This window comes from Macadamia integrifolia, chromosome 9 (assembly GCF_013358625.1).
Source record: "Macadamia integrifolia cultivar HAES 741 chromosome 9, SCU_Mint_v3, whole genome shotgun sequence".
Taxonomy (NCBI): domain Eukaryota; kingdom Viridiplantae; phylum Streptophyta; class Magnoliopsida; order Proteales; family Proteaceae; genus Macadamia; species Macadamia integrifolia.
Genome location: NC_056565.1, coordinates 10,213,530 through 10,226,522, shown reverse-complemented (window position 1 = coordinate 10,226,522; position 12,993 = coordinate 10,213,530). Strand labels below are relative to the sequence as shown.

General features: G+C 38.7%; 1 non-coding gene across 1 annotated transcript; it reads left to right on the top strand.

The window, feature by feature from the left end:
• Positions 1 to 2,184: 2,184 nt before the first annotated feature.
• Positions 2,185 to 2,290, top strand: LOC122090276. The gene has a single exon (XR_006143515.1). It is a non-coding gene; the product is annotated as a small nucleolar RNA R71 (small nucleolar RNA).
• The last annotated feature ends 10,703 nt before the right edge of the window (positions 2,291 to 12,993 follow it).

Sequence of the window (12,993 nt, the reverse complement as noted above, 5' to 3'; positions counted from 1 at the left end):
TATCACTGGGGGAAAGCCCGAGGTTGTGTATCAAAGGTGGTGATTAGAAGTAAGCCTGGCTGATCACTAGGACAGTTGGTAACTTTGGTGATATAATAAAAGGGCCAATCGTACTGCATTTACTTTAATGTAGGGCAAGGGCTAATTTACTTTAATGTTGCTAAGGAGCAACAATTTACTTTTTCAGGTACCCACGGCTGGCCTTCTCCGACAACCCTATGGGTGTATCACGGGATGGGGTTCGTAACTCGTACTCGAGACATACGCGCACTATGGTTGTGAGTAGCACATAACATATGACTTAGCAATATTGCTTAGGTGATTTAGGATAATAAAAATGGACTTTGCATGCATATAGGTTCATTTGTATTGTGAATGCTTGTTTGGTCTTTCTTTTCACTTACTGAGCTAGTGAGCTCATCCCACATTCACACCATTTTTAGATGATCTTATAGGTTTTTTGGCTAAGGAGCTAGATCCAAGACCCTGTAGAATTTCAAGCTAAGGACTGGTGGGTCCCTGAAGATCTTGGGTACGATGCTAAGTGTTCATGCGAGATCTGTGTTGCAGGATAGCAATAGTGATACCCAACCCGAGATTCTTTTTTATTCTTTGTTATGTTACCCCTTTTGTGCTCTGGATATTTAAATTGTATTTCTTGTGTATGTATCACTCCTACGGGCCCACATGTAAATGAACTATGTAACACAATTTGGGTATTAAGAGTATTGGGGTATTTATAGGTATATACATACAAGACTTTCATTGAAATATAGATTTTACTCTCTTTAGTTGTGTGTATGCTATATTGTGGTTACTGCATCAAATGATCCTGATAGGTTTTGGGTTAACAGGAGTTAACTCGGTCATCGGTCTGGTTCTGTGAGAACGGGGTGTGACACTCCTGGATCCTTAAAATTAGGGGGAAGTTTATTAGATAGGACAACACTCACTTGCTTAGTCAGATGGATAGTGTTTGGAATGCAGGTTTTCAGCTTTCGCTTTTGAGTACATAAGTCTTTCAAGAACTTAGCATAAGTTAGAACTTGCTTTATGGAAGCTAGTAGAGGAAGATTGATCTAGACTTGTTTGAAAAATTCTATCATCTCTTCCATTCTTGACCCCTTCTTACTAAATGTAGAAAAAGAAGGAGATTCTAAATACGAGGGGAAAGTGGCTTTAGGCATATAAACATTAGGGTTATTGCATCCCCCAACTTGTTCAATCTCATCGTCCTTGGAAGCTTGTGGAGCTTCAGGACTGAGGTCTGGATTCACCTCTTTTTCAAAATCCTCTGAAAGGGAATTATGTTCAAATGTTCCCAATACTCGGCCATTCCTTAGAGTCATGACTCCATGGGCTTGTTCATAGAAAACTCGATTACTAGGCTGATTCTTAGAATTTCCTACCACTTGACTTGGTAGTTGACCTTCCTCTCTCCTACTGATGGCGTCAGCTAACTGACCCAATTCAGTTTCTAACTTAGTGAAGGATTGAGTATGGGAGTGTAAGATTTGTGTTCTGGTCCAACCCATTCAAGGCACGCATCACCTTTTCCTCTAATGATGAATTTATAGGTGGTGGGGGAGGTGGTTGCTACACATCTCTATAGGCAGTCTGTTGAATGGAAAAATTCTACCTATATGGTGTATTTTGGAAAGTATTGGGTTGTTTCCATCCAAAATCGGGGTGATTCCTCCAACCAAGGTTATAGATCTAGGAATATGGGTCATTACCTGGTTTAGAGAAACTCTAGGCAGCCTGTGCATGGTCTTGAATATATTCAGGGAATTGCATAGCTTGAGGGCAATCACCCACATAATGTGCAGGACTGGCACAAAGAGTACATGCATCCTGATAAGTGGGAGTTGGGGTGGATTGCCTAAAATTCTACCCCATAGACAATAAGCGGTCAAGCTTTTCAAAAATCATGTCCACTCTGGTGTTTATGGCCACAGATTGGCCTACCTCACAGAAGCCACCTCTCTTTGGAATCCAATGGTGGGGGCTTCAGTCCTGGAGGCTAACACATAATGTAGAGAATTTTCACTGAGAGTTTCAAATAATTTCCATGCCTCATCCTCATTTTTATGCATAAAAGTGCCTCCATTGGAAGCATCAATCATCTGTCTATGTCTATCTATCAGTTCATCATAGAAACATAGGACCAACTGTCACTTAGGTACAGCATGATGGGGACACTTTCTAATCAGATCCTTAAGTCTCTCCCAGGTCTCATGGAATTGCTCACCATCAACTTGCGAAAAGCTAGTGATGGCTCACCTGATTTGGTTAGTCCTACCTATGGGAAAGTACTTCTTTAGGAACTCCTATTGCCTTTGGGTCCAGGTTTTAATCACTGCAGAATCAAAAGAATTAAGCCATTTTTTGGCTTTATCCTTAAGGGAAAATGGGAATAAAGTCAACCTAAGGGCATCTTCAGAAAAAAATTAAATTTTGACATTGGTGCATATCTCCAAAAATTCATCCAGGTGGTTATAGGGTTCTTCATTACTAAGTCCATAGAAAGATGGGAGCACCTGAATGATACTAGACTTGATCTCATATTGAGCGGCCTAAATAGTAGGAACCCTAATACATAAGGTAGACATATAAGTTGATGGGGTGAAGTGTTCACTCAATGGGCATCTTACAAGTCTCTTCTCCTCTGCCATTTTATTTTTTCAAATTAAGTGCAAAGTTCTCTCGATTTCAAGGTCCAAATTGGTCAAGTTGGGATGATAAGAACGACGACCATGCATCAACTACCAACAACTATGAAAATAAAATAAACTAACTAAAAACAAAAGCTAATAACTAGGATGTCCAAGAGTGGTGAATGCAAATTCAACGAATTGGGTTGAAGATGGTGCACTTTTCTTTGCTCTACAAACTAGGCTACCTGTAAAACGAAATAAAAACAACTTAGGCTGATCTAAACTTAATTCTAAAATTAAAAATAAAACAAAACAACTAAATCAATCTTAGCAAACCGTCTTTGGTTCCCCAGCAATGGCGTCAAAATTTGATCGTCGTCGTGAATGACTCAAAATAAACCCTAACTCAACTATGAGATAGTGGTAAGAAAGGGGTCAAACCCACAGAGAACCAAAAGGCTAAATCTACTAAGAATGAGGTGAATGTTGTTTTGAAAACCAAATTTGTAAAATTCAGAATTCAAATTAAGTAAGCCAATTAATAAGAATAAGAACTAATGAGAAGAAGCTATACTCAGGTCTTAAATCCGCTTTGGTATTATTATCAACCTCTGGTTCATACTTCGGTTCACACTTCGGTTCACTAAAACTACAAGTTCCAATGCAACCACAGAAATATTATCTCTGGCTACCCTAAGCTTAACCTATCCTGTCAAGCACTATCGTCTATCGCTTTCACTTAGCACGCTTAGTTTGATTGGTTAAAGGCCATCATTAGTATATGCCAAAAATCAACATAAAATACCATTTCTTGAATAGAATAACTGAATCATAGAGACAAATATTCTAAACTAATTTAACCATTAAAAGTCATCCACAATGGGAAGGGGTCTTTAATTCAATCAGAAATTAAATAACAATAAATCAAAACTTCATCTAAACCTAAGGATAGAGAGGGAACTTAGCTGCTCATGGTACTAATGAATGAAGGGCAACAATGATGATGGTGGTGATGGAACCTTGATGCAATAGCAATAACCTCTGTGCAATGCTGTACAGGAAAATCTGTCCCAAAGAAGGTGCAATCCAAGAAGAAGGGAGAACCATAAAACGAAAAAAAGAAAAAAAACAGCAACAGATAGTGTGTGTGAGGGGTTGATGTGGGGTTGATATGGAATGGACAACCTATTTCCTAAAGAACGAGTGTATAAGAAGAGACTACCCAGAAAGGGAGCAAGAGAGGTATTTAGGGAGAAATAGGGGCGTGTATGATGAAGAAGTGGAATTGGATTAGGAGAGAGAGAGAGAGAGAGAGAGAGAGAAACTCGGTGAGAAAGGGGAAAACCATGGGCAAGGGAGAAAAAATAGGGAAGAAAGAGAAAGGTCCAAGTGAGAAAAGGAAAAGAGACTCCTATGAGATAGGAGAGCTAAGAGAGAGAGGTCAACTAGATTAGGACTAAAAAAGAGGGAGATAGAAATGTGGGAGAGAGAAATCGTGTAGAGGGAAGAGACAATTGGGAGATGGAGAAAGAATAGGGAGAGAGAACGTGGTAGAGAGGTAGTAGAAGAGGGGAATTTTAGGATAAAAAGGAATCATAATCTAATTTTGACAAGGAGAGAGAAAAGATGAGAGAAAATAGGAGAGGGAGGAAGAGAGGGGCGTGTGAAATAGGGAGAGAAGGAGAACCATGGGGTTTTCTCTCTCTCCTCAACTTCCCCCTTTTTTATTTTTTTATCTTTTATTCTCTTCCTCTTGGAAATTCCAATTCTGCCCTTGATCCTTTGCCCTTGCTTCTAGACCAAATCACCTCCATCCATTTAGCATCAGTGCACATCTCTTGAAAACCTTGCAAGCATAAAATATCACATTATGTAGCCAAATTAATTATGAACATCAAACTAAAATTAACAATTAAGTAGTAATTTCATGAATAATTACAACCCGATCACGAGATTCCCCTCCACGAGTCCAACTTTTGCATGGTGACTCAAAGCATACCAAATGCGGTGATTGCCCAATGAGTTCAGATAGAAGTAGGATAAGAAAAGGTAGAATGAGGTAGACCAGTCAATCCTGGACACAAGGGTATAGAATCCCAATAGGTTTCACCAACTGTTGGGAATAAGTAAAGAGGGACTAATTCTGAAATAGGCAAAGACTTCATTCACAAGTGGTTGAACGGAAAATCGGAGTCCAACAGAACTCCTCATACAAACACACCTAGTCACCAAGCGGCGAATAGGCCATCTCATTCATGAAAGGGACTCGCAGGATGATGGTGTGGATGGAACGTCGATGCAATGGCAATGAGCTCTGTGCAATGTTGTACAGGAAAATCTATCCCAAAGAAGGTGTAATCCAAGAAGAAGGGAGAACCATAAAATGAAAAAAAAAAAAAAAAAGCAAGGGATAGTGTGTGTGAGGGATTGATGTGGGGTTGATATGGAATGGGAAGCCTATTTCCTAAAGAACGAGCGTGTAAGAAGGGACTGCCCCAGAAAGGGAGCGCGAGAGGTATTTAGGGAGAAATAGGGGTGCGTATGATGAAGAAGTGGAATTTGATTAGGAGAGAGAGAGAGAGAGGGGGGGGAAACCGTCGGCATGGGAGAAAAAATAGGGAAGAAAGAGAAAGATCCAAGTGAGAAAAGGAAAAGAGATTCCTATGAGATAGGAGAGCTAAGAGAGAGAGGTCAACTAGATTAGGTCAAAAAAAGAGGGAGATAGAAACGTGGGAGAGAGAAATCGTGTAGAGGGAAGAGATAATTGGGTGATGGAGAAAGAATAGGGAGAGAGAACGTGGTAGAGAGGTAGTAGAAGAGGTGAATTTTAGGATAAAAAGGAATCCTAATCTAATTTGGACAAGAAGAGAGAGAAGATGAGAGAAAGTAGGAAAGGGAGGAAGAGAGAGGCATGTGAAATAAGGAGAGAAGGAGAACCGTGGAGTTTTCTCTCTCCTCAATTTCCCCATTTTTATTTTTTATTTTTTTATTCTCTTCATCTCTTGGAAATTCCAACTCTGCCTTGATCCTTTGCCCTTGCTTCTAGACTGAATCGCCTCCATCCATTTAGCATCAAACCCATGCACATCTCTTGAAAACCCAACAAGCATAAAATATCACATTATGTAGCCAATTAATTATGAACAACAAATTAACAATTAACAATTAATTAGTAATTTCATGAATAATTACAACCCGATCAGGAGGTTCCCCTCCACAAGTCCAACTTTCGCACGGTGACTCAAAGCATACCAAATGCGGTGATTGCCCAATGAGTTCAGATAAAAGTTAGAAGGAGGTAGACCAGTCAATCCTGGACACAAGGGTATAGAATCCCAATAGGTTCCACCAACTATTGGGAACGATTAAAGAGGGACTAATTCTGAAATAGGCAAAGGCTTCATTCACAAGGGGTTGAACGGGAAATCAGAGTCCAGTAGAACTCCTCATACAAGCACACCTCGTCACCCAGCGGCAAATAGGCCATCTCATTCATGAAAGGGACTCACAGGATGATCGAGTTGGGAATGTGGTAGGTCTTTGTAATCCTGGCTAAGTCTCCCTCGGTCAGATAGCTATGAAAATTCATTGCCTCAAAGCCAAGGCCCATAGGTTGGGTAAAGGTGGGAAAAATGCCTCTAGGAGCATCAAGAACTGCCAGTCTAAGTCCTACCACCACTAACAGAGCTGCAACAGGAATGGCCATTGGGATAGGCCCAGTCCTGCCTTCTAGAGAATGCTCCGCTAAAGAACCAGCAGGAGTGGCAAACGTGGCCCTATTAGTAACGGAGATCGCTTCAATCTCCATCATCATGTCTTTGCTAGAAGCTATTAATGGCAAAGGAAAGAGGAGTTTACTAGTGACCAGAAGAAGCCTAGTAAGAAGAAACAAGTGTGGTCATGTCGGTGGCAGTCTAGAGAATAAGAGAAGCGGACCATGCAAGCCGGTGGCAAAAGCTCTAGTAATGGATGTAGGGAACGAAGAACTCTTAGCAATCAAAGAAGAATAGTAAAAGAGGAAGAATAAAATAGTATGCGTGCTTAAAAAGATGCTTCTGGCCCCAAACGAATGGGGGGTAATCAATGCTTGCCCAAGAATATACATCCCTCATGGAGAGACGTGAGAATCAAACTAGCAAGGTGCACTGGTTTGACTCCTCAAATGCCCAATTGACGACGTGATCATTGATATGGCACTACCCCATTCATCCACTCGTCAATAGCGCATCTTTCAATTAAGAAAAAGCTACTGCCACCAGAGCACACATCCCAGAAAACCTACAAAGCATTAATGACAAAGAAGTGAAGTGAAAGATTCAAGAACCCAAAGGGCACATTCGTGTGGCGGTTGGTCTCTTCCAATGGAGGATTTCATTCAGCTACATTAAAAGGAAAAAATGATGATCACGTCGGTGGGAAGTCACAGCTACTGATCCTGAAAACCTTGGGTTGGAGTGTGCGAATCATGGCAAAGGGAAATGGATCATCATGATGGCCGATCAACTTCGATAGGGAGTATACGTTGGAGTGAACTACTCTAATCAGCCACATGTAGCTCAGTTGGAGTGCGGGGCACTCTATTATGGTAAAAAAATATGCACTACTTGTAGCATGCCCCATGGACCCAATGGAAGGAAGTGAGGTCAAATCTGATAGGCCTTGGCACAAGGCAGTTGAATCGGTCTGAGTGCGGCCGAGCTACATTTCCAATCGGGGATTGCTATCTAGGTCGGATGTGATGCTACCGACCCACGTTTGTGACTAAGCTAGCTACCAAGTGGCAAAATTACACCCATGAATGAAGATCGACAAGCACGAATGTGTGACCCATATCTAAACTACAGTTGAAGGTCTAGGCAAGACAATGTTTGAGCTATATCCAAGTGGTCGGACTATAAACACATCCATAGGCCTTAGTAGCCAACCATCGGGCACTCGGTAAAGGTGAGTCGGCAATCAAGTTGTCGATCCAGAGTCGATTGACACTCGATATTTGCGGGATCCCACTAACATAACACGTCAACCACAAGAATATACACTCTTAATCCAACATGTAATCTCCAAAGCAAGGATCAGATCCATCCCAATCAGTAAAGGGCACCTATAAGGCTCCAATCTCTACTTGGAAGGAAGGAGATCCCCTGGAGAATGTGGGATATGAAGAAATCCTATAATTGGGATATCTCCTCGATTCACTCGATCTCCTAGTATAACCCCTACTATATTCGGACTCCTACTAATGCTAGGAGACTTGCCAAATTGGAACTCTCTATTTTTTCTATTCTCAACTATAAATACCCAGGTAAGCCCCCTACATAGAGAGAGAGAGAGAGAGAGAGAGAGAGAGAGAGAGAGAGAGAGAAAGATTACTATTTATAGAGAGAAATCTAACTTAGGTATCAGATAGTCCCCCGCCCGATCAGCCTGGTACTCACTCTCTTATGTTTATTCCTCTATGCAAACGTGCAGGAACAATTTCTTACTACAACAATAGGTAACTATGTTATGGGTTTCTAAAATAAAGAAAAGAGGCTATGGTAGCTCATCTTATGCTCTATTTTTTTGGGGGTTTTTGTTTCGGTTGCGATGACAACTGCAAAGAGTGGGAAAAGACCGTTGGAGTTCTAGGGTTTGGGAAAAGAAAGTTCAGGTCAAGTTCTAAAGATTTACCCTTTTAGTTCTTCAATTCTTTTGGTTAAAAGTTATGATCTTGGAATTGATTTTGAGGCAAAATGTTCAAATGGAAGTTGTAGGAGCCAAAGGTGAATATGATAATCACTGACTACTATTAAGGATTTGATCTTCTCAAGATTATTGGGTTTGGTTATAGAAATCTTCAAAACTAACAGGAATTTCAGTCATTATTATGTCTTTTGAGCTTAATGAGATTTGCAAAAGAAGGTTGAGGATTTTTCATTTATATTTAGGGTTTTGGGATATTTGGGTAAAAGAAGAACAAAAGGGTAAAATGGTCATTTAACTTATCTTCTTTTCATTAAAGGGTAAAATAGTCTTTTTTGTTTCACAACCAACATCATACTAACACCGTCAGACGTAGGGTAGGGGCCTAATTGCTGAAACTACTCGGATCCAGATGTAATTGGGCTAAAGTTCAAGGAGTTGGGTCTAATTGTTCCAAATACTAAAATAAACAAGATGAAGGATTTAGAATCACATACCCAACGGTTTGGCTATAAAAGAAAGGTTAGTATACTGGCAACCAACAACAACAACCATAACCTTATCCCAACTACATGGAGTTGGGCTACATGGATCTGATATTGAAATTAGAAAAAAAAAAAAAAAAAAAAAAAAAAAACCAAAAGAGAGGTTAAAAATGAGGAAAAATTGAGATAAAAGAAGAACGGTAAAGCAACAGAGAAAGACGCATCATGGGAACATCCCTATAAGGGGTCGGCAACACAGGTCCTTGTCCCCCACAAAACTCTATCCGAAGTCATACTAGGATCGAGCCCTATCCTTTGTATATCTTTCCGAACCACTTTGTCAATAGTCACCTTAGGCCTAGCCCTACCTTTTCTAGCTCCCACAAAAATAAATCTGGTGAGTCTTCCTTACTGGGGCATCCATAGGTCTCCATTGAACATGGCCATACCACCTCAATCAGCTCTCACAAAGTTTGTCCTGGATTGGTGCAACCCCCAAATCGTTTCTAATACAATCTTTCCTTACCCTATCTCTCCTGGTGAAGCCCGCACATCCCTCTCAACATTCTCATATATGGAATATATATATATATACATATGGAAGAAGAGTTGTCTATTCCATCCCTCTGGATAGAATCGGACTCTGCAACAATGGTTATGGTAGTGCAGCAAGGAAAAATTCTGTGGTTTGCTATGCAAAGATGGAATCACCTCAAGTCGTACTTGGAAAGGACTCCATGGAAAATAACTCACAATTTTAGAGAAGGGAACCCGGTGGCAGATTTTCTGGCTAAGGAAGCTGCTAAAGCAAGATGCTCTTCTTTCAATAAAGCTTTCCCGATTCATGTCTTAGATATGATGGCGAGAGATGAAGCTGCTAGGCCTTATTATAGATTTAAGTAGTGGGCGGTCCTTGGTCCTACTAATGGCAATGCCAAAGGTGGGACCTTGTGATCTACTTTTTTGCTTGATGATTGTATTTGTTGGGTTCTTCCGCTTTTGCTTTTAATAATATCACCTTTTAGCAAATATATATATATATATATATATATATATATATATATATATGGAAGAAGACAAAACCTTAATCTTAATGCATGAGAAAAGAAGAAAACCCTAATGGTGTCAAGGAACCATTCAAGATGATGAAAACACTAACTGTCATAATGAAATAATAATAATTATGATAAATAATCATGAAAATTCTTGTACAATAAAATATGGTAAAATTTACCAAAACATCCCTAAGGCTAAAAAAGGCCTAGTACAAATCTATAAAAACCCTAAAAATCCTAAAATTAGGAAAAGCCATTCTAAGGCTAAATCTTTTTTTTTTTTTTTTTTTTTTTTTTTTTTTATGGGAAAACTTTGGCCTGACTAGTGCCATGGGCCCATATTAAGGATAAGTCAATGATAAAAACATGATAAAAACACTAGAAACATAAATTTAAAGTAAAAATATGAGAATAATGATTCAACCTCAGAAAACGGAAAAATACCCTACTCTACCGGTGAAAACCTTGAATTGGTGAAATACAACATGTAAGCAAAACATGAAAATATGATATATGAGATACCTAAACATGTGATTTATGATCTCAAAATAAAACCTAAACCTATCATGAGAGTAAACATGAACATAAAATAAAAATCATGAATCTCTTATCATAACACCATGGAGAAACATCTAATGCTAAGATAACAAAAGACAGAGATCCTTAGACCATCATAATATAGCATATCAAATTATAAACCATAGAATCATGAATCATTATCATATAGCATATCAAAAGATAGACAAAAGACATGAGAATCATATATCAACCAAAGAACATATGACAAATAACATGCTACCTCTACTACACATGAATCTAACACCTGGAAGTATAGATAATAAGGAAGACATTACATTAATTGGAAGAATATAAACTACCAATGAAGAGAACTTAAATACAAAAACATTAAGCATATAATGAAATATCTACCATGTAATCATCATAAAAGAGAGAAAAGAAAGAGAAAACATAGCCTAAACATGAATGAGAATATAAGACATACAATATCTAACTTAGAAGCATAAAGAATATGCAAGAAACGCCATATTAGAAAAGAAGCAAAGTACCCATCAAGAAACTATAGTATATCAACATATAAACATGAAATGAAACAAATAATGAGATCTACTATAAAATCATCATAAAAAGGAAAAAAATCATAATCTAGACATGCGTAGTAACACAGAACAAGCATATGCAAAACCAAACGTGAGAGATAAAAAAGAAATATGAAAAGAACATCATACATGCTGATTATAAGATTGACATAATTTAAAATAAATCAAAATCAATTAAACATGGGTGTGTGAAACCAAACTAAGAAAACAAAGAAAACGATACAAAAATAATAAAATAAGTGAAGAAGGCTCACCGTAATAAAGAAGAAGAAAAAACATAAATAAAAACGATATAAAGGGAGGTTTGAGGTTACTTTTAACTCAGTAAAGAAGCTTTAATTCGTTTTCCTACAAGCCCACACAATTAGGGCATCAAAACTTCTCTTTTGCACTCACTCTTGCCAATGAAGAGTTCCATATGCTAAGAGTTTGTCCAAGGGATCGATCTAAACGTGAGAAAGCTTGTATTTTGTAGATTTTAAGAGCTCTACCACTCCTTAAACATGTCCTTTGGTGATTGAACCCAATCCAATAATCCAAGATACCTTCTTTGAGTTGGTTACTCAACTAGGGTTTGAATAGGTGACAACAACTCTTGGCTAATCACAAAAGAGTTTAAGTTGTGTTTAGCCATGATTTGGGATGACATGGGTGCCAAGGAATGAACATATATGGATTCATGACCTCCAAGGAGGAGTCTCGATATGTAATGGCAACCAAAATCCGAAAATATAGAGAATCCACATATTTTGAAAATTTTCAGCAAAAGACACCGACCGACAATTGTCTATGTCTAAATGTTTGTCAATGTCTATCAGGGTCTTGTCGACATCAACATAGGGTCCTCAAGATGTCTAATAGATACTTCTCAACATTTATTCTGGGTTCCTAATAGATTTACATATGAATAGCTATGTTCAACACTCACAAGGGGTTTGTCGACATCGACCAATGCCGCATCGATGTGACTCGGGCCCTTTCAATGTCAACACACTTAGGAGTGTCGAATGTGATATTTTTTCACTTTTTTCGGTTCACTTTGGAACCAGGCTAGTTCCAAGTAGAATTGAACTAGGACAAGCCTATCCAGTGGTTGTTTAAGATCTTGGAATGTCTATAACTTAGGCTACATGTGTCTGAATTGGATTATTCAAATTTTCATATATTGCACATGTTTTAAATTGGCATGGAATCTGTAATTGTACTGGCAAGCATGGACTGCCTCTAGGGTAAGTCCCAGCCATCAGAACTTGGATATGATTTAAATTCCATACCAAACTCAGATATGACAAAATAATTTACATTCAGACATATCACTAACTTTTCGAATTAGATTCACGCTATTCTCATATTTTTCCCCTCCAAGGGTATTTTAGTTATTTCTCATGGATGATTTATAAATGTGTCAAGGAAAGTGGTAAACACCTCAAATCTATAGATATAAGAATATTGTGCGTCAATGAATACTTATCATCATCACAGCACCCTCTGGGTTGGCGAAATGAGGTGTCTACAGTAAGTACGTTCTTAGAAATTCTTTTTTTTAGGCTCTCAATAGGAATAATTGCTCCTAAGCTTAGTGTAGCCTTTTAAAAGTTCAAGATATATTGCATTGTGGCCTCTGTTAAAAAATTGGTAATGGACTACCCACTGCTATCTACTATGATGTGTGGCTAGCAACTATTCTTGGTGGTTGCATTTCTAGGCATGTGCTGACCTCTAGCTTTAACCCTCAGTACAATCTAGTTCCTGATCTCATCCACCAGATAACAGGGATTGGGATTGGAATCTTATCACTAGCCTCTTTTGGTCTTTGAAACTATACTATTGGTAGAATTCCTCTCCCTCTTAGTAATGTGCCTGATCGTTGAATGTGGGTGCATGCCTTACGGCCAATTTCTCGTCAAATCCTCATATTTCTGGCTTTTAGCGTTCAAACAATGCCTCCTTCCATTCAATTCTTTCTAGCCTTGGCTCTGGAAATTAAATCTATTCC